The sequence below is a fragment of the Camelus dromedarius genome, chromosome 2, assembly GCF_036321535.1.
Source record: "Camelus dromedarius isolate mCamDro1 chromosome 2, mCamDro1.pat, whole genome shotgun sequence".
Lineage (NCBI taxonomy): Eukaryota > Metazoa > Chordata > Mammalia > Artiodactyla > Camelidae > Camelus > Camelus dromedarius.
This window is the reverse complement of record NC_087437.1, coordinates 70472487-70494822: the sequence shown is the minus strand read 5'-3', so window position 1 is coordinate 70494822 and position 22336 is coordinate 70472487. Positions and strand designations below refer to the sequence as shown.

At 33.9% G+C, this 22336-nt stretch overlaps 1 protein-coding gene across 16 annotated transcripts in view; it reads right to left on the bottom strand.

Moving 5' to 3' along the window:
• The window catches only part of ZBTB20 (zinc finger and BTB domain containing 20), a 758440-nt gene that overhangs the window by 524396 nt on the left and 211708 nt on the right, over window positions 1-22336 (bottom strand). For all 16 annotated transcript variants that reach the window (XM_064495051.1, XM_064495110.1, XM_031451736.2 and 13 more), the window contains one exon: window positions 18755-18800. The gene's annotated coding sequence lies outside the window, so the exon portion shown is untranslated. The remainder of the gene's footprint in view (window positions 1-18754; window positions 18801-22336) is intronic.

The window sequence follows — 22336 nt, the reverse complement described above, 5'->3', positions numbered from 1 at the left end:
GAATACAGGGAGGGGGTATATGGTGGTAAAAGAAAAATAAGAGATAAAAAGAGTACTTGAGTTAACTGTTTCTTCACTTAGCAGCACTATCCCTTTGTAAGTCTCCAAACTTGTAAGACTCTTGGGAGATTTAAAAAAAAACAAAACCTGAAAATCAAGGGCCCTCGATTCTCATTTGAAAGTGAATTCACATACTCTGACACAGGCTAAGTCACAAATCACCAGACTTTTCTCTGTACCTCCCATCCTTGATTCATAGAGAGGGAAATTATGGGAAGCAATCTTGAAGAGTCTGGTCAGGTGTTTTGTAAATACTAATACTGAAAACACACAAAATAAGTAATAAAGCTACAGTCACAGGCAACTGAAAATAAACACTAGAGGGATTGAAGTTTCTGAAATGCCATGTGTAAAATATCACACACACAAAAATATGGTATACAAAAATGCAGCATATAGGACATACTGAAAAACATAAAGCCATGTATGAACTAGCTTCATAGGCTCAATGGAAATATCCTCTGTAACTGAGTGCTGACAGTGGTCATAGGAGATGCACTTCTTCAGAAATATACTTAATATCATTAACTTGGCCCGGTTTCTGCAACTGATAAGGCAGATTACAATTTTAATGACCAAGAGAGGTGTGAACTTGTCAGTGATAAGTGAGGAAATTCTACCACTCTGTGGGGCTGCAGAATGCCCACAGGATTTGGAACCTTCGGCAGCCCAACAGATTGCACAATCTCTACCAGCAATCTCAAAGCATGTCTGATTTTCCACCTGGTGAGAAGAAGCCTGAGTTAGAGACTTGTGTTAATGCTGGAGTGCTGGCATAGACCAAGTCTGCCAACTTCTTAACCCAAAAGCAGTTTATGAATAATGACAAAAAAGACACTTAGAAGAAATGTTTAGACACCATTCTTTTAAAAACCATTAGATACTGACTAGATTTTAGTCACTAGAATGAATAGGCAGGAAGGGGTTGACCCTCTGAAAACCATGGCTTATCTCTAAAAACACTTTTAAGCTCCTTAAACTCGGGAACCTGGCTCTGTCTTCTGAACTCCTTACTCCATGAGGCAATGAGACAATCACCTCATGAGTGATCATCAGTAAGCTTTACTGTCCTTTCAGAGATTACAAGTTTCACATGAAAGTTCTATTTCTGAGGCTTATTAGATCTCCCTTAGTAATACAAATCTGAGGTAGTCCTTATTTTCATGTCATAGTATATTTATCTGCTGGTACCCAGAACCAGACCTATTTTCTACACTCTAACGTATAAAATTCTGCCTTGTTTGTTTGTAAAGCATCTCTTAATACTAACTCAGCCAACATCACCTGTGCTGGAGGTGGTTAAGATCCACCTCCCCAAAGCATGTTACCACGGTGACAAAGTAGTGACCTAATTTACACACACCTGCTGGGTTAATTGGGCCAAAATGAAAGATGATATATATGCTCAAAATCCAAAACTGATTTTTCCTCAAAATTAAATATTTGATTTTTTTTAAATTAGCAGTTTCTAAAGCTAAGTAACATACTCCAGGTGTGCATTTGCCAGTTAATATACCCTGAATGTTTCATGGCACTTGAGGAGCAAAATATATTGAGTGATGAATACAAATCTTTTATGTATTTTCTGTGTGCAATGATTAGTACGAGTAAGTGGTCTCAATCACTGAATACATGGGGTGTGCCTGAAGGGTTGGGCCACGGCCTCAAAGCAAATAGGGACATTTCAACTGTGGCAAGTTAAAACGCAGAGTCTGAGCTGCCTCTAAAAATGCAAGTTTGTTTTGGAGAAAGCTGCTCTCAGTAGCTTGCATCAGCCTGCAAACACCTCTTAGGTGACAACATCTCTTACCTCTACTTGACCTCTTCCCACCTTTTTGTACTCATCCTTCCCAGACCACTACACAGCTTTTCTTTGAGCCATATAAATTTATATACCAAGAACTGACAGGATATGAGCAAAAAGACACTCCCTGAGACCTCTGGTAAAGCCACAGCAATGTGTAAGTGGTATAGCTAAATGCACCAAAATCTTGAAAAACATGTATATCTTTGACTCAACTATTCTACTTATGGTAATTTGTCCTGAACATAATCAAGAATGTTCATAAAAATATGTACATATTGATATTAATCAATAGGTTATTTATAATAGAGAAAAACTGAAAGTAACTTATATGTCCAAGAATAAGACATTGGCTAAAATATTATAACACATCCATTGTATGGAAACTATATAATCAATAAAAAATCATGCCAGAGAAAAATTACTTATTAACAGAAACAAGTTTTCATAATATATTGTTAGTTGAATCAGAATCCACAATCATGCACAGAGTATAATCCTATGTTTTTTGCATGCATACATACCTATACACATCAAAATGTTAATAATGACTTTTTTTAAGTGGTAATAGTAACATCAAGGGTGATTTTATTGTCTTCTTTCTGCCTTTTTTTTTGTGTGTGTTTTCCAAATAGTTTTATCATGATGGCATATTACTTTTATAACAGAAAAAAGAATATTCTATAAAAAATAAAGTGAAGACTAGGAAAAAGTTAAATTACATTTCCTCTCCCTCACTAAGACTGACATTTCACCTGTCCTTTCTTCTCTCTTAGTCAACTCCAGTCATAAATATAACAGATATTAAACTGAATGATGTTCCTTTATGGATATTCAACTTTCTAACTGAATGGCTCCTTTACTTATTTACAAACCTTACAAAGATGTCAGCTATCAGAACCCTTAGAGTCTCTAAACTGCTTTTCAAGCTTAGGAAAACCATATAAAGTAAGTGCCTTTTAGTAATGATGATGACTTGAAGTGAAATTTTGAAGGAACAAACACATCTTTTCATCACTTAGCTGCTGCATCCTGCTTAAACTACAGTGTTCACATTTTTATTTTATGTGTTCAGTTATAGGGTCTTACTGATATGTAAGTGCTTCTCTTAAGTAAGTAAAATTAACATTACCACATGAACTGGAATTGCTGTTAAAAGTATCTCCCTAGGGGTTTGATTTAGTCTATGATGCTTTCACTGATTTAATCATTGCTTAGATTATCAAAATATAGTAATTTATTCTCATAAGTAAAAAAGTTTCTTGGGATTTTCCTATATCATAAACAATAGACATCAGTGATTGATAAATTTTAAAAATGTCAATTTTGACATTTCAGTTCTCATTCTAGCACCTTTTTTTTTTAAACCATAGTGCTAATCTCTGTCTTCCTAGGGAATTCATGGGGGGAAAAATGATCCTGTTTTTCAAGTGATAAAATAAAAATTTCGTATTTTAATTTCTAAGTATTAACAAATTTTTTAAAAATATATAGTATACAAAAATAAATCTGTGTTGAATTAAAGATGTCAATATTAAAAGAGACTAAATTACAAATGTACTAGAAGAAAATATGTGTAGTTTTTTGATACGAATTTTCTATACCATAAAGGAAATGACTGATAAATGCATAAAACGACCATAGCAAAAGCCAAAAAGCAAATTAAAAACTGAGAAATATTTTAAAACTTGTAACAGAATAAGTGTTATTTTCCATATACAAATCAATAAAAGATAAAAAATAGAAAGTATTTAACAGCCACTTCACAGAAAAAGAAATACAAATGGACAGTAAAATTTTTAAATGGTGTTTAATCCAACTCATAAATAAACACAAATCAAAACAGTGATGAAATATTATTTCACTTTTTAGACTAGAAAAAAATTGTTAAAATCAAGTATTGGTGAGGCTTTAAGAAAGCAGGGATTCTCATTTACTGTTGTTAGAAGTATATATTATAACAATGTTTTTAAAGGAAAAATTTTTAAAGTTGTCAAAATTTTAATTATACAAATATATCTAGGAAATTACAATATGTATATATTAATATAAGTATAAGATATTTCTAGAAGGCTGTTTATTGCAATATTTTTGGAATAGGGAACAAATTGGAAATAACTAAGTATCCATAGACTGTGGTTAAATACATTTTGTTACTCTCATATTTTATAAAATGGAAATATTAGGAAGCTACAAAAAGAAGTTAATATAGCTTAATTTACTATAGTATAAACATTGTAAGTCTCTAACATATAGTATTAAAAAGAAAAAACAAAATATAAAGAAAATTTGAACGGTATGATTGACTCTCATTTAAAAAATACAGGTAGATAGGTACATTTCTGTACATGAATACACTTGAAATTGTCTATTTCTGGTAGTAGCACTGTAAGTTGGTAAAGACATACTTTTCATTTTATATCCTTGTATATATCATTTTATTTTTAGAAATTTTACCATGTCTATGCACTTTAAAAATAAAATTAGCAAAAATATTTTTCAGTGTAGTGGTAAATGGTGAAAAGTGAAGTAAAAATGGTGAAAATAAAATTAGAGTACGGTATTGCTCATTTCCTCACTCTGCACTTGTCTAGTCCTATTCAACTTCACTATGTTTCCATTTTCTCATCTGTAAAATAACTGAATTACAGTAAAAAGATAATATCTACATTTTCTTATAGTTCTAACAGTTTGTACTTTTATGTCTTAATAATCCAATACAGGATAGTGGAAAATATGTTTGAGACTTAAGTATCTATTTTGAGCATCCATAGCTACTGCAACAAACAAATCTCTATTTGGTATGTTGTAGACACCTGTAGTCATGTCTTTATGACAATAGGAAATAATGTATATGCTGAAAATCTTGATAAGCTGAAAAAACTAAATACTATCTTAAATACTATACTCATTGTACAAATAGTGCTTCTAGGTCTCAACAGTTTAGTTCTAAGAAAGTGCTGAAACATGCTAAACAAGACTACTCAGAAATGTACTCCTTATATACCTCGCTACCAACTTTCAGCTCTGGCCCAGGAGTTTTCTTGACTCTATTCTATATATGTTCTCAAATATACAACTTGAGTAGAACAAAAAATCAAAATGGGTTTATCATTCAGGTATACATTGTCAGAAGCATTCTTTAAAAGTTTTTGATATTTTATAACATTATAGTTCTTGCATGCTTACAAGTTATAAGAAGTACTCTGTGTCTTTTTAGTTTGTGGTATTTGAGGCTTCAGTAACATTAACGGCCTTCTTCCACTATGACTTAATAGTCTTGATACTTGGATAGTTGTTTTTAAAAGCAAAATCTTTCAGTCATGGTTTGGATGACAAATTATATGGTCATCTAAGTTACATAGTAAAAACTGTTCACTGTGGTATTTCTAAGAAAGAAAGTGGTTCTTTCCTTTCATTTCCGGTTTCCACTATTGTGATAAGCAGAACTACGGGAGTTTCCGTGGTAAGATACAATGGTGTAAGTGCTAACATTGTTGTGCTATTAATCACACTATAGGTTGGTTTATAAATTAGAATGTAGGCAAAGCCTATCAAAAATTATATGGAGAGCTTTTTAGTTTCTCTAATAAAAATAATTTTAAATCCTCTTATCTAAAAACTTGACCATTTCTGAAAATGTTACTTGGCTCTGTTTTTCAAATGCTCACGATAGAATATTTGCTTCCTTGTGTATTTTTTCTTTTGGTATCATCCTGGGTCATGGTAATACTGTCATCTGTTATAGCAGCAAGCAATGGGAAAACAATAATACCGTGAGCGCAATGCTGATAAGACACATTAAACTCAGAAAAATTCAATCAAATCTCATCAATTTCAATAATTTACAACCACACGTCTTTGTCTAGTTATAGATAAACAATTTAATTTTGAATGAAGCATTTAGAGAAATTTCTACTTCAGAATGAAAATAGAGATGAGAAGAACAGATTTCCTGTGTTCAACTCAAATGGAAAGGTAACTACATATTCCTAAAAGGTTCTATGTTAAATATTGACCTACTATGAGACTAATACTTGAAAAAAAAATCTAAGAATATTCAGTTTGATCTTCCATTTTCATTTACAGTCTTGATATATAGAAAAAGAGGAAAAAGGATGATATTACTTCTAGAAAAGATGATTTTCCAAAGGAAGAGATGATGGTTCAAGAATCCCTACCAATCCTTGGCATCAAAGTGGGCAATGGAATTGATAAGGACAGCTAAGAGTAGCAATGAATCCTGTCCCTGTCTTTGTGGCCTAACTTTGGCTTTCACAAATAACAAGTCTGTAAAATTCTAGGAAGATATAGTTAAGCTTATTTAATCCATTACTGAATGCTTATTTTTGCTGTGTTTACTATCAGGATAAAGAGAAGGGTCAACTGGAAGCAGATCTCTTAATATACATTGTTAATAGCTAATAGATGGGACATGCATCCGCTTACCTGTCTGTTCTAATACACATATACCTTGCACAACCCTGAGCAACCTGTAAGGATACAGAGATCAAATTTCTTGCACTCCAGGTCCTTCCTTGACTGGCTTTTCCATATTATTGCACTCTTGGTTCAACATGATTTCCACAGAAAGGCCACCAATAACCACTCTCCATACCCTAGCCACTCCTACTTTTTCTGTTGTACTTCCTGAATAGCCCACACTACTTCTGAAATATATCTTATTTATGTACTTAATAATTCATTTGTTGTCTTCTCCCATACACACACACTACCACCCTATCACCATGTTAACTCCATGAGTTATAGGTTCTTGGTCTTCTTACTCAGAACTCTAACTCCCATGCCTAGAACTAGGTCTGACTTTCACCATGGTGTAAGAGTGATCCATACCAGAGAGAAATCTGCACTTTAGCAAAGGGATACTTTCTTCTCTTTGGTTCTTATAGTAGCAGGAACAAGGCAAACTAAAATAAGTTAATTCAATTAATATATTTTGGTTGCAAATAATTCCTTTGTAAATCAAAATAACTTTCACATTTAACTATATAGTTATTTCAGATATTATCTAATTTTCTTTTTTATTTAATCTTTATTTTTTTTCTGACAGGGATGTCTAATGCTTACTTCTAATGTTTTCTGTCCTATGAGCATATAGTTATATTACCTAGAAGAGAAGTGCACCAGAAGAGCTCCAAGTCCTGGGAATTGTTCAGTAGATAACACACATCATAATTCATACAATTACTAATTATCTGTTTTTAAAATTCAAATTGTTGGTTTATCGAATATTCCTAAAGAAAACATAGCTGTAATATTCCATAATCATGAGGTAGAAAGGATCAACAAATGCTTCCAATTCTATTCAGTTCTTTTAGGAATGGCTTTACTTTCTGCTCCCTGAGTCCACTCTCACACAAATAACACTCCTTTCTTATATTTTCAACATAAAAACATTTCAACACTTTGGGAATCAACTTGGGTGAAGTGGGACAAATGCAGGTATTTTAGTTGAGCAGAGCTGAGTTTAAATTCTATCTCAGTCACTTACTGGCTACGTAAAGTTAGAAATTAACCTCTGAGCTGAGCTTTGCTATCTCAGTCTAGTCCTGGATACTCATGACTTCCAGTTATCACTTAATGGAGGTGTATTTTTATATATAGCCAGATTCACGATTCTTTAATAAAGACCTTGCCTAGCTAAATATAAAGATTAGATTATATTATGGTTTCAACAAGCTATTGTTTACCACAATGCTTTTGTCACTCTATGACACTAAGTTTCAGGGGCATATTTGGCTTATAATATCTGGAGACCATTATAAAAAATTATGTAACTCATGATTTAGGTTATGAGTAAATTTATTTGAAAATACCATGGGCTTTAAAAGTATATTTTGTATCTCAACACACATGGATTCACAGAAAAGCTGGATGATACCAAAATCAGGTTTTAATTTTGCACTGCCTCTGTGAAGTAACCGTAACCCTGCTGACTACCTATTCTGTGCCTCAAGTTCAGCATCTACAATGAAGAGGAAGTTTCTGTAGTTTAAGAGAGTATGAAAGGGAATGGCTCATCATTCAATTACAGCCATGAACAAACCAAAGATTTTTAAGCAGGAAGTATTCTATAAATGCTGAACAGATTAACTTTGTCAACTACAGGGGAGAGAAAGGATTAATGTGTGAGTATGTAAATAAGCCTTCCATAGTTATTTACTACAGGAAATTAAAATTACTCTTTATAGTATGTTGTATGGTGTTCTTCAAAATTTCATGTCTACCTGGGACCTCAGAATGTGACATTATTAGGAAATGGGGTCTTTGCAGATGTAACTGGATAAGGATCTTGAGATGAAATCGTCCTGGATTTAAGGTGAGCCCCAAATCCAATGACTAGTGTCCTTAGAAGAGGAAAGATCAGAGAGACACACACAGAGGGGAACGCCAAGTAAAGATGGAGGCTGAGTTTGAAGTTATGCTACCAAAAGCCAAGGGACACTTGGGGCTACCAGAAGCTAGAAGCTGCAAGAAAAATCATCACCTAGAGCCTTCAGAGGAATTGTGGCTGGGCTGCCCTTGATTTTGGACTTCTGACCTCCAGAACTGTGAAAGAATAAATTTCTGTTGTTTAAAGCCACTCATTTTGTGGCAATTTATTACAGCAGCCCTAGGAAGCTAATACACTGTCTCTGTACTTTCCAGATCTAAAACAGTGAAGGAGGGTACAGCAGTTTCATAGGTGTAAATAGTGACCATAAAGTCCTTAGTTGATAGGAGCATCCAAGGACAAAGAGAGATCAATGGGAAAACTTACTGGGAAGTTGTAGTGACTGTTGCTAGTAGTAACTCTTAGAAGTGATAAACTACTGTCTACTTGGAGTTGTTCCCTCTTAAATCCCATAGATAAAGGCCATTTAAAAGTGATATAACCTCTTCTAATCTCATATTTCAAGAAATCCACAAACCAGTCTTAAACAGATGTGAGTCATTTTTTTAATTATAAGATTTATATTTTAAAAAATCTAAAGTTCCATAGACATAAATAATTAATAAATGTTTCATAACAATACATGATCAATAGCAAAAGTATTCCTGAAATCATTTAATTGAATATGATTTAAGTCAGTCATCAAGGGAATAATTATTTATGTTGCTGAAGAACTGAATGCAGAAAGTAAATATACCCATTTTTGATCAATGGGAATTTAAATGTAATATCAAATGACAAATTTACAGGAGGAAAATCAATTTTCTTTTGGCTGAGGGTATATCCTGTTCTGACACTGGCAAAGACTAGTAAGTGCACATTATTTTTTTGAGGCATCAGACCAGTGTGATTAAAAATTATGTTTGAAAGTTCTCCTAATGTCCAAAATTAACCATTTCTTAATGTAATACTGAACTCCGTTATCCTATTTGCTACATACAGTTAAGACATTATAAAAGCAGCATTTTTTAGTTAATTTTCTGCTCATCTACTTTTTTCTCTACATATCATTATACATCTACACTTACTTAAATATCAAAATTCAAAGACGCTAACTCATTTACATGTTTTTATCTTTAAAACTCATGACAAAAAAGTGCAATCTTGTTTTGATGTTCTTAACAAAAAAATGATAATAGTAAATAATGTGAAAAGTTAGAAATAGTTTAAAGAAAATATATATTGTGCAAGATGAAAGATCTATTCACATATTCTCACCCTAAATATAAAGGGATGTAAATTTAGAAAGTTATAAATTAATTTCATAAATTCACTTAAAGACCCTCAAAATCATAAAGATGATACAAATATTCATCATTAAATATTACATAATAAAAGCAGGAAATGTTGAAGTTATTATCTTTCTAGGATGACAGCAAACATCAACTACTATTATTTTTTCTTTTTTTAATCTGAGATGTGCACTAATCACTGTTAGTAAACTGAACTCTTTCTGTAGTTCGTATGTATTAGTTAGCCAATCTTCTGATCAACCTTCTAGGCATCAAATATTCTAAAGATAAAAATAAATGATTCTTACAACTCAGAGATGAGCCTGTTTACGTTTGAGTTGTTTTTGAAGGCATTGGTCTCTCAATACTTTATAAGCTCAGTAAGATGCAGATGATTATGTTATCAATAGAATCAGGTGGAAAATGAATACAGTTATGTCAATACCTGGAACAATTTGCATTGAATGAATGAATGAGTGAAAGAATGAATAAATAAATAAAACACCAAAAGGCAATGTTTAAAATAGATCTGTATAAACAGTTACTTTATAAATTATTAATATTAAGTAGTTGTTACAGATGAAAGAAAATTATTATTGAGAAGCAAATTATTCAACAATTAGTAATGACTAGATTATGGGGTGCTTCTTAAATTCTTGCTTCTTTTTTATATAATTGTATTGTTCTATTCAAAGTGCACAATACATCTGTGAATAAGTCCTATGTTTATGTTATTTAAGGCCTAGCTCAAATCCTACGTCTTACTTGCAGATCACAGAGTTTTACTAAACCTCTCCAGTACTTAACGACTTTTTCAGCAATAACAAATAGGTTTCATCGTAAATCAATTTCCATTAATTGGTAACGGTTATCTAAAGTGTTATTTTCAGGAGAATTCTTAGACCAAGTTCTGGTTTAGTTCAGAGATAACCATGGTAGATTGGTGATGTCCTTCATGGGCAGGGTAAGTTACCAGGGGGATACTGGGTCTCGAGACTTCATTTGACAACAGTGCTGATATTTTCACTTTTATAGCATTTATCTGAGCCAAATTCAGGTCTAGAGCATGTACTTAATACTGAGAGTGCCTTATTTTTACTTGTTAATTTATGTCATGTCTCTTCAAGTATACCATAAGATTCTTGTAGTCTAAGACCATATGTAATTTTTTATGCCCATAGCATCTAGTTATGCCTTGTAAACTAGGCATCTGCTAATGATAACAAAACAACATTTTTAGAATTCACTCTTATTACTATTATTGATAAACTCAATTTATTTCTTGGCTTCTCTCAAAAGATTATCAATATTAAACCATTTTAAAGAAACTTTGCTACATAAACTATACATTTTAGGTAAATGTGTTGTCTTTATCATCTCCAGGTTCAACTTAACCATTAGGAAATTGGTAATATTCAGGAAATATATGTCTGCTAAATGATATGTTGTTCCAATAATGGAACAGACAGAAGACAAAGAAAACAAGCATTTTTATAATTTAAATCTCTTAAAAATTTCTAAATACATATATTTAAAAGTATATTTTACATATTTAGTATATCTTAGAATTTTTATCACTTTTTTAGTACACTGCATCTTCTTGCACATAGTAAGTGTTGAAGAAATCCATGTTGATTAGAGTTACATTAGAGAAATAGTTCCATTTTACATTCCCTCCTGCTAAGCAAATGTATTTATCATATTCCATAACAGCTCACAGTTTGTTATACATTAACTGCTCATTCTCTGTGCCAATAAGACTGTGCTGGAACAGCAAATGAATTTGGTACGTTCATTTAAATGATTCTGCAAACCACAGGCTACACAGTTGTCTAATGATAAAAGAGCTCCAAAGCCACCTGATCACCATTATACTCCCTTATTTTTTTGGACTAGCATGGTCAGTACTGTCAGGATCTCAACGCTGAGAAGAATGAGAAGGAAGAGTACACCTCAGACATAATCATGAAAAGGGGTTTTATTAATTCAGGCACCAATGGCGATGTGGCTAGATTGGAAGGAGAATGAAATACAGGATTTGAAGCGCTTCTGCTCCAAGACCAATGCTGGTTTTGGCACCTCTCTCACTCTAGTGAGTTGCAAAAAAACAAGCAGGTGCTAGCAATCTGAGAGACCACATGCCAGCTACAGCTGCTTCAAACTGATTCAATTACATCTGCCTGAATAGTCCCAGGACATCAAACCAGTTGAAGAGATCCGTAGGTTGCAAGGAGACCTAGTCTATCCTGAGACAACCACCTGAAAATCTCTAAGTTTGGATATAAGTGATCATTCTATCCCCAGGCACAGGAAAAAAGACCAGAGGAAATGTGGTTTTAATTCACTTTAAAATTAAAAACTGGTTGGAGAGAGCACAAAAGGTCCTTTTGAATTTTCATGTTTAAAATCTGACAGTAGCTGAGGTCTTAAGGATACCTTGAAACAGCCTGATTTTGTGATAACATTTCCCAAATCATTGGGTATAGCACATTTACAGAACATGCTCTTGGGATCCGGACTTCGCTCCAAACCTTGTTTGTACAAAAAGGGGCCAAGCAGCTGGGAAATTCTGGAGTGGAGTGTGTCCTCATTAGTTCCCATCTGCCACCAGAACTCAGCTCATGGCAAGTTTGGCTAAGTCCTGGTGTACTCAGGTCCAAATGTGGGTCAGTTTTAATTACACTATACAGAATTCAGTGTGTGGTTTTTAAATCCTTATTATACAGCACAGAGGAACGGGCAGCTCTCCAGCTAATCAATTTTTTAAAAGTACATATATAAAAATTTTAAACCAGGCTAGACAGATAGTGGGTGGAAAAAAAATCTTATAAATGAGTACAAGGGTTACTTAAGAGAATTATTAGTGAAATTGGGTCATAAGCAAGTTCTGCTTTAAAACTTCAAAGTGAGAACAAACTGTTCATTGGTAAGATAGAAAACTTAAAATAACGTACACAATGCCCCTTGCTCTTCAGTGTGAATGCATAACAAGTCTGTGACCAGTTTACAGTAAATACTATGGTAGTACTGGCTTTCACATAAGCAGAGATCTTCCTTCTTTTGTTTTTCTCACTGAATCTCTTTCAAGGGGTAACTCATGGCAAGGATTGTAAAAAGGGGGGAACAAATCACAAACTACATGTGAAAAGTGAAAAACAAAGATGAGGGAGGGGAGAGAGAGAAAGAGGAGAGCAGAGTGCACATGTGTTGAGTAACAGACTCTGAGCATGACTTGGCTTTCCATGCCATCCACACAAACAGGGGCCTGAATAAATCCATGCAGTCTATGTTCAGAATCCAACCTGTCCAAAAGCTTCATCAGGTGCAGGAGAGCTAAAACACTAAGCCTTCAAAGACAACTTTCAGCAAAAAATTCAGGAGTGACGATGTAGGCAGTCAATGTTAGGCATTTATGCAATAGCATAATGTACCACTTTTGATGGATAAAATGTCCTTTGGCACAAGCCCTAATGACAAAAAATACCCCAAAACCTTAAATGCCCAGAGTATTTTGGGGGCTTTTGACTGAGTTGTTATCAAGGCAGAACTGAATTTTGGGTTGAAATATTTACTAGCTGTGTGGTTTTGGACAAATTGCATATTCTTTCTAAGTTTTTTCTTTTCACCTGTAAAATGGGGAAAATAACATCTTCCTAGTAGATTGTTGTAATGATTGTCAATAATGTATATATAAAACATCTCTCTGGAATATAGAAGTCACTCAGTATATGCTAACTATTTTAACTCAACCGTTATGAGTTGAATCGTGTTCCCTCCCTGAAAAGATAAATTAGAGTCGTAACCCTAAGCACCTCAAAGTGTGACCTTATTTGGAGATAGGCTCTTTAGGAGGTAATCAACTTAAAATGAGATAATTACAGAAGGCCCTAATTCAATATGACTGATGTTCTTATAAAAAAGGGAAATCTGGGCACAGAGACAGATATGCACAGAGGGAAGACAATCTGAAGAAACACTGGGAGAAGATGGCCATCTACAAGCCTAGGAGAGAAGCCTGGAACAGACCCTTCGTTCACAGGTCTCAGAAGGAACCAACTCTGCCAAAACATTGATTTCAGGCTTCCACAGTGAGAAAGCTATTCCTATTGTATAAGCTGCCCAGTTCTGTGATACTTTGTTATAGCAGCCCTAGCAAACTAATATCAACTAAATAAAAATTTCATTGATCATCAATGTTTGCCTTGACTCATCATGATCAAAACTGTACACTTGACATTAGGTAAGTCAACTTTATTAACTCTACTGAATAATGGTCTATATAATATATTAGCTAGTGCTTTTCCCCTTCTTTTCTGACTGCTGTTCAGGAAGATATTGCTGCAATATATACAGCCTGGCAGGAAAAAAGAAAACTGGTATACTATAATTAAGATCATCTAGTTTTTTATTAGAGATAATTAAGGGAAAATCATACAAACAAATTCACAAATCCACTTTTCTACTGTTGAGGGAGTTTGCATAGGAGGGTATCAGGACATTTTACCACACCAATTTCCTTCTCAAGAAAAAAAGAAAGCCTTATAAAGCCATTATTTATTCATTGCTAACTCTACTCACTAAACCTGGGGCTGCTTAGGTTGTGACAACCTTGTCAACAGAACAACCTTCAGTTTACTAGGATGCATGTAAGAGATGTGGTTTAATTGGCGAGTATGGGTTCTTCATTGTATGCAAAAAATTAGTTTCAAGAGTATATGACTTTCAAAAGAGGAGTAACAGTTGCCTGGGAGTTGTATCAATAGCCCTTCCATTGTAAGGCGTATTCCCATAATCAACAGACATTTAACTCTTCATCTTGAGTTTTTCTTTAAATAGCCCCAGCTTCTATAGACATGTAGCATGCACTGTTAGACTGGTGAGTCTAACCAAGCTGAACTGAGACACTCAACTACAAACATCAAAGACATAATGTTGCCATAGTAATTTTCTTAATGGGTGAATCCTATACATCCTCCAAAGTCCTATACTGCCCATCCTAACATCTTCTATATTTTAACAGGAGAGAGAACAAATTTAATATTTATGCAATATTAGTGTGTTATGTACTAAAGTATTTTGTATACCTAATCTACTTTAATCCTCACAGCCATCATTAAAAATGTGGACATCATTACCAATATATTATATTGAATTGTGGAACTGAAATTTCAGTACAGGTCATTTGAACTCCAAAGCTCCTATAATTCAAAGTCAGGCAAGAGATTTAGAATCCAGATACTCTAAAAAGCATCATGGCTTCTAAGATGCTGATTAATTTAAGGAAGTCACAGACTCCTTTAAAGCATCTGAAGTCACTTACATATTAGATGTCTTGCTAAACTTGACTCAGTTTATTCCTCTTAAGGAGAAACCAGTTATTCACAAACTGAAAGGCTTCAATCAATTTAAAATAAACTATTCCCTTTATGAGAATACCTGAAAGTCTTTTAGATTCAGTACAGTAATAGCTTTTCTTATGGTTAGTATTCCAACAACTTGACATAGTCCATTTACTTCCTGGGGACAAGCAATCAAGTTTTCAATCACTAGTACAAAAAAAATTAGCTCTAATCTTTTTCCACATGAGGTTTCTCACACTACACCAAGAATCAACAGTTCTGGGATCAAATCCTGCATCTCTTACCTACTAAGCAGTGTAACCCTGACAAGAACATGAACTTTTCTGAGAGTATTTTGTCACCATGGATAAAACAAAGATATTAAATAGATGACAATTAAGGTCCTTTCAAGTTCTAACACTGTATGATTTTTAGAATCTCTTCTAAAGCCCTAGAAGCAGAGGTAACTTTGGATAGAACCTTTAAAACAATCTCTGTGACAATGTCCAGACCAGGATCCCTGCTCTCAGGCAAGCAGATGGTCTTTCTTCAGTATCTAAGTTGTAGTAGTGGTGATGGTGGTGACAGAAATAATAGTAGTATAGTTAAGACTTATTAAGCACTAGCTACATGCCAATCACTAAACTAAGAATTTTACATGTATTGTGTTAAAGCTAACTCAACACAACAATATATGAGGTAGGTACTATTATTTTTCCAATTTTCTAAAAAAAAAAGTAACAAAGGAACAGAAAGATTAGGTAACTTGACTAGGTCCATACTAATAGGTAGTGAAGCCAAAAAGAGCTCTGCTGACATATCTTTGTTTCCTACCAGCCTGTATGCTCTTTGAGGGCAAGAACTTTGTGTTATGCATTTAGCCTAGTTCAGTGTCTAGCAAATAGTAGGCATCCATTTATTGTGCGAAATAAAAGGAAGAAAGGGAATGAGGAAGGGAGGGAGGAAGGGAAGGGTAGAAATGAAGAAATTATATCTAGACATACTATGTTCTCAAAAAACTTTGATTTTCTTCCTTTATTTCCTTAACCCCAAAATCACAGGGAAAACTGCAATTATGCTCAGGAATCCTAGGGTTTGGTGATTTCTCTCTCCTGGGGATTCTATACTATTATTCCTAGTACGAGTCATTGAGGCATCTGCTATTATTTGGTTTAGTATTCCAGCTGATATGTGTTCTTGGCTCATCTCTTAATTTCTAATATTGAGACGGAGGAATATAGTATACCACACTAAGTTTCTGGGGAAAAAAATGTCCTTAATATTGGCCTCTCATTCACTGGTATAAACCAAAGTGAAAAAAAAACTGTTCACAGAGGAAAAAGCATATCCAGGCTTAATAGTACCAATGAACATCCTCAACCAGTGGTACCAAAATTTGACAAGTTAAGCAAGATGTTTTGATGCAATGGATACTGGCTTACTATGCTACCTCTGCCATTGTTGTGTGACTACCTCATGCCATATACAAAATGGAACTTCAGAGAAGCCTATCTTGAGCAGGTCTTAACTAACCCTATTTTGACTCTACCTCTACTTGGCTCTATTTTTACTTACTTACAGTTAGAATTTAATGAATAATAGAAACCATAATTATAAGCATGTATACAGTAAATACAAGGACCATTACTTCTGTTTAGCAAACAGATTTTTAATATGATTTGATCTTGCCTGACCCTAAGAAAGTCAACATACATTTTATTTTTGTGTTTTCAGTGAGATAGAGTTAGGATGGGGGTGGAGGAGTAGGAGGAGAAAGCAATTGTTCAGGAAACCTATGGCATTGCTCATATAACACAGAAGATTTATTCATTCCTATGTTGCAAATATTTCCAAGGTGACAAGAGACTTAGTCATTGAATGCCTCAGCATTGTGTGTAAAATAGGGGTAACACAGACTTTTCTCATAGCCAACAAAAATAAATACAAAGAATACTGCAAACAGTGTTATGGCAATTCTTGATTATAAAAAGATCAATTTGTACATTTCTCATTTTAAGGACAGAATTTATCAGTACTCTCATCCCTGTCTCATCAGTAGTATGAGAACTAAAGGAAGTTCATCAAAATATATAACATCCAAACTGTATAACAGGCAACAAGTTTCTAGGACTCTCTTCTGTCCAGACATGTGTTATTCATATATGCATTCATTCAACATTTAGAGACCACCTACTATGTATAAGGCATTGTATTAAGAGGCCATGGACAATCCTATAGTTAGCTCAATACCTGTATTTCCTACTGTCAAAGAGGTTAAATTCATATTATGGTAGTTTATTAAAAAGAAAAAAAAACAGACTTACATTGGTCAATAAAAGGAAAAAATACACCAGCTCCATGATTTTATGTTACTAAATACTGATGGAAACTCCTGAGCATTTTTTAAAATATAGTATTTTTTGAGAAGAATAATGCAAATTTTAATACGTTTCAATACTGGTAATTCGAAACTACTAAATTATTTAATTAAATACTTAGCATATTGAGTTGTCACTTTTTATGTTCCATTTACAGAACTCTAACTAGTATATAATATGGTCTGTAATACCCTGTCTATATTAAAAGTGTAGATATTTGTCAGAAAATATACAGAGCTTTTACCTAAAATAAACAACATCACTAACAGCAACACTTAGGAAAAAATATCGGGTGACTAGGATTGGATGAAAGTAAAGGATGATATTCCAGCCTTAAAATTTACATCTAGATTTTAATCCCTTTTCTAAGATTACTATTTTCGCTTCTTTTCCTCCCTCACTTCCACCCAACTGCAACAGAAGACACACGCACAAATCAGGAAATTATCTTACAATATATCCTTAAATTTTCTGAATATGCCCCATGTGTCCACTAATAGCCAAATGCTTTCAAATCTGTTCAGCTAAATGGATCAATAACTACATCCAACCTCACATAGTGGGGTTGCCAACATAGTGAAATTGAGCCAAACACAAAATGTCTCTACGAGGACAAAAACTGTTACCAACCCAGTTATCTAGAGAGACCTGCTCTCCCCAGGTATCCTATAAAGAAGGTAACATACACATTATCTAGAGCAGTCAACAGCTACTAAAAAAATCGTTGAGACGCAGAGTGAAGAATTTGGCTAACATATTTAGGAGCTAAAACCAGTGAGTCTTATAATAAGCCAATGTTATAGTTCAAGGTCTACTTCAAGTAAGAATTTTTCAAATTCAGAGTACACAAAATACGTAACAGCACAAGCAAACTGCTAACAAGCTTCTCTGTGCTCTCACGCATATGACACAGCTGTGAGCAACAATTGAGCAGGTGCAACCAAGCTTTTGAGAATTCCTGCCTGTTGCCCAGGAACCACAACACCGTACAGTTAAGATTTTAAACAGGTGCAAACACTTTTTTCCATTCCTCTAGTGCTTAAGACAGTGCAGCAGACAGTACATCTGCAACTGCTCCTTACCTAAAACCACCACCATAGAAAAAACTCAAAAGCAGCAAAACAAAGTTTGAAAATAAAACAATAATGTCAAAAACAGTGATTCTGCAGTAGTCTCTGACCTCATATCAGCAGTTGCTGTAACAATACAGTTTCATAAAACACTCTCTACTCTCTTCACCAGATGAATGCTTTGTAATTAAAATTATTCTGCCTCATCAAATCTTAGAAATGTTTATTTGATTCTTACAATAGAGTGAAATGGAAGGTATGTATAAAATGCACTATCCTTTGATGTTGTCAATATAAGTACTCAAAAATTAACATTTTCACATTATGAAATCTGTAAGTAATTTTAATACACAAAATAGTAATAGCTTGTTGATTAATAAATAGGTTAATATAACTATAGGTAATTCATATACATACCTGTGCAGCTATGGGGCACAGACAGATTTGCGATTTATCAGGTACTCTGAAATGTAAAACAAATATGTAAGTAAGAATTAATTTTCTAAATGGAGCCAGTTATTTATGCTAGACAATTTCTGCAGAGAAGTAGAAAAGACTGCAGTCCTTAAAGAGCTGAGTTATTTTATTTCTTTATTTTCTCCATAGGATATTTCACATTACCCTAAATTCACAACTGTACACAGAGCATCCCAGACCAGTATGATCAAACACAAGTGCCAGCAAGGGACTAAGACTTACCATGGCCTCTGAAAGGAAAATGCTTTCACTAGAGGACGAGACAAATACTTAAAAATGATTTTTTTTGGTATTCTTCCAAGACTATTGCCTTCCTCATACAAATATGATTGCTACTCTCTAAAATGAAACCACCCAAATTCACCTACTCTCAGTTTGGATAGAATATTGGTGAGGAAGAAAGGAGCTTTTGTAGAGCAGTCCACAAAAATGCATAAATAAATAAAAGTAAACTCTGAATGTTCATTAACTTCAAGTTACAACAGCAAATAGAAATGAGATTGATTGCTATAAGAGGGAATGTTAAAGCCACACTATATATAATGCTTCAACCCAACACACTTCAAGGAAACTGCCAATGAAGTAGGTATCGAAACAGAAGTACAGCTTAAGCAAGATATGCAGTTTACAATTAGACCTGAAAAATATTTGCATGTAGGTGGAAACCGTATTGCAACATGCAGCTTCTGAACTGCTGTGACCCTTAAAAATATTTCATAATTCTTTCTGAAAGCAAACTAAAATACTTGCTTTATATAATTCTGAGTGTAAATATCAGTCTTTCAAGCAAGTGTGTAGAAGAAATAATCAATTTTGATAGTGACAATAAAACATCATCTTTATAATACTTATGATGAGAATGTGAATTGCTAAAAATTGTCTGGAAAACTATTGGGTAATATGTATCAAGAACTTAAAGTTCAGAATCTTTTCTCAGTAATTTTAGTTCTAGGAATCTATCTTACATAACTGAAAACCAACAGAGATTTATGTTCAAAAGATAATATGTATGACAGCAAAAAAACTAAAAGTAACCTAAATGTCCCATAGTGGAAAAAAATTAAAATTAAATAAAGCATAGCATTTCCATATAAAGTAAGGTTTTGAAACAATCCTTAAGTGGTACTATAATGTTTTATAAACATATAGGTACCAATTGCATGGACATAATGAAATTGTGTGAATGAGGAAAAAAAATATTAAGAGTGATTACATCTGAATAATAAGATTATGCATGATTTTATTTTTTCTTTTTAGTTTCAGATGTAGTTAATCCCTACAATAAATATTAATTTTATAATAGGAAGAAATATTAGTTGTCAGGGTAGGGGCAAAAGAAAAAAGTTGTAGAGTGCCATATGGAAATCATAAATCTAAATGTCATAAGTAAAATAAATTAATTTAGTCACACATAAAGTCCACTAAGTATACCTACAGTGAGAAACTCATTCTCACTGCCTCCTCATAGGGGTACAACCAAGGTCTCTTTCATTCCACAGTTTTAAAATCTACACCAGTAATTCAATAACACATTTTTAATCATCTTGGCAAAACTTCTTTATTTATGCAGAGTGAAATGATGGCAAGAACAATTTAGGACTACAAATCTGTTCAACCTATTACAAACTAACTTAGTCACTAGGTCAACAGTGTTTAGTGAGCATCCATTACATGCAAAGTGTTGTTTGGCAATATGATAGGCTAAAAAATAAATTAGAAAACATCTTATCCTCAAAGAGCTAAAAGTGCTGAAAAAGTCTGTACATAATACCTTTCTATTAATTTTACTGTGAACTCAAAACTTCTCTAAAAAAATAAAGTCTTGGGGGAGGGTATAGCTCAGTGGTAGAGCGCATGCCCAGTGTGCACAAGGTCCTGGGTTCAATACCCAGTACCTCCATTAAAAAAAAAATAATAATCCTAATTACTCCTCCCCCCCCCAAAAAAACTCTAAGAAAAGTCTTAAAAAACAAAAAACAAAACAAAAAATATGTACATACAGCTCACATACAAATGTAAACACAATACAGTTTAAGGCATTTGTGACAGCTCTAGTATACTTTAAAGCAAGAAAACATATGTCAGGTTTATTTTTTATATCATTGAGCAAAAGCTGATATTTAGGTAACACTCAACAAAAGTCATCAGTACATACATGAATGTGTATCACTTATAAAATGCCCTAGTAAGTGTTTTTTCCTTACGTAATCTACTTTTTGTTAATAGAGTTATATAATAGGAGACCAGCTATAAAGGAATATTGATTCAATTTCAGATGCCAGATGTGTAAGACTGTCTCATTATCTAAAGACACATAAAACATATGCACAATTATCAACAAGCCAGAGTTATTTATTGTCAACCAAAGTAAATAAGTGAGTTACTTACTAACCCTGCCAAAGACACTGCTATAACACCTCCTCCAGGGGAAGAAAAGGAGGTTAGGATGGATAGCCGAGTACTGAGGGTGAGAGGATCCCTAATAACCAAAGGTGGTGGTGGTGGTGGTGGTAAAGGTGAACCACTTCTGTTGTGCAGACAAAATAATGCAGCATAGAGTTTCCCTCAACGGTTCACTTTCTTTGTGGCCGGTAACCATAATCGGTATTTGCCTGTCTGAAGCCAGTGCCACACAATGGTTCTGAGATTCAGTCAATGGGGTCAGCTTGTGTGAGGCAGTGCCAAGCACTAACAGAAGCTATTCATATGATCAATGATCCATGGATCTGGGACAGCAGCAGAGTTAAATTAGGTAAGATGGTTGTTAAGTGATTATCTTTTGCCATCAGACAAACCCGGAATCGACTTCCAGCTCTCTCTCTTCAATTGTGTAATCCTGGGTGAGTTACAATTTCCCTGTCTGTAAATTGATCATTATGTTACCTACCCTATAGGATTGTTTGTGCCTACTACATGTTATAGGCATGTAAAGGAGTGCCTGCTATAAAGTAAGCTATAAAGAAGCTGTTAGTACTGTCCTGTTGTATGAGAAAAGGAGAGGATGTCTATAACTTTAAGCTAGAGAGTTAAGCTAAACAAGGAGTAAGGAGATAGAAAGACAGCTTGCTCAAAATATCAGTCTATATTCTACAGCTCACCCAAGAGCCTGTCAGTCATGTGCATGCTGGATGTTCACAGAACATCTCTGAATCAGGAAACACTATAACAATACGAATAGCCACAATAAGCAACCCTAACAAGCCTTTTAAAGTAACATTCTTATTACTGAAGAGGAAGGCAGTGGGTTCTAAGTAATACATGTAGCAAAACTGCCCATTTTTCTGGGTGAAAAATGAAGGATCATAATCTGTACCTAACTGAAACAATCAGGAAATGAAACTATAAGGACAAAATGAATGTAATTATTCAACTGAAATCAGAACAAAGTGTTGTGGGCTCCTTAACAGTCACATATGAGCAGTATCACTTATTTATGTATTCTAAAGAGACCCTGCAAATGATCTGAGCTCACATATAATGCAAGGTTTGCAAATATAAGTAAAAAGTATTATTTTTTGTCAG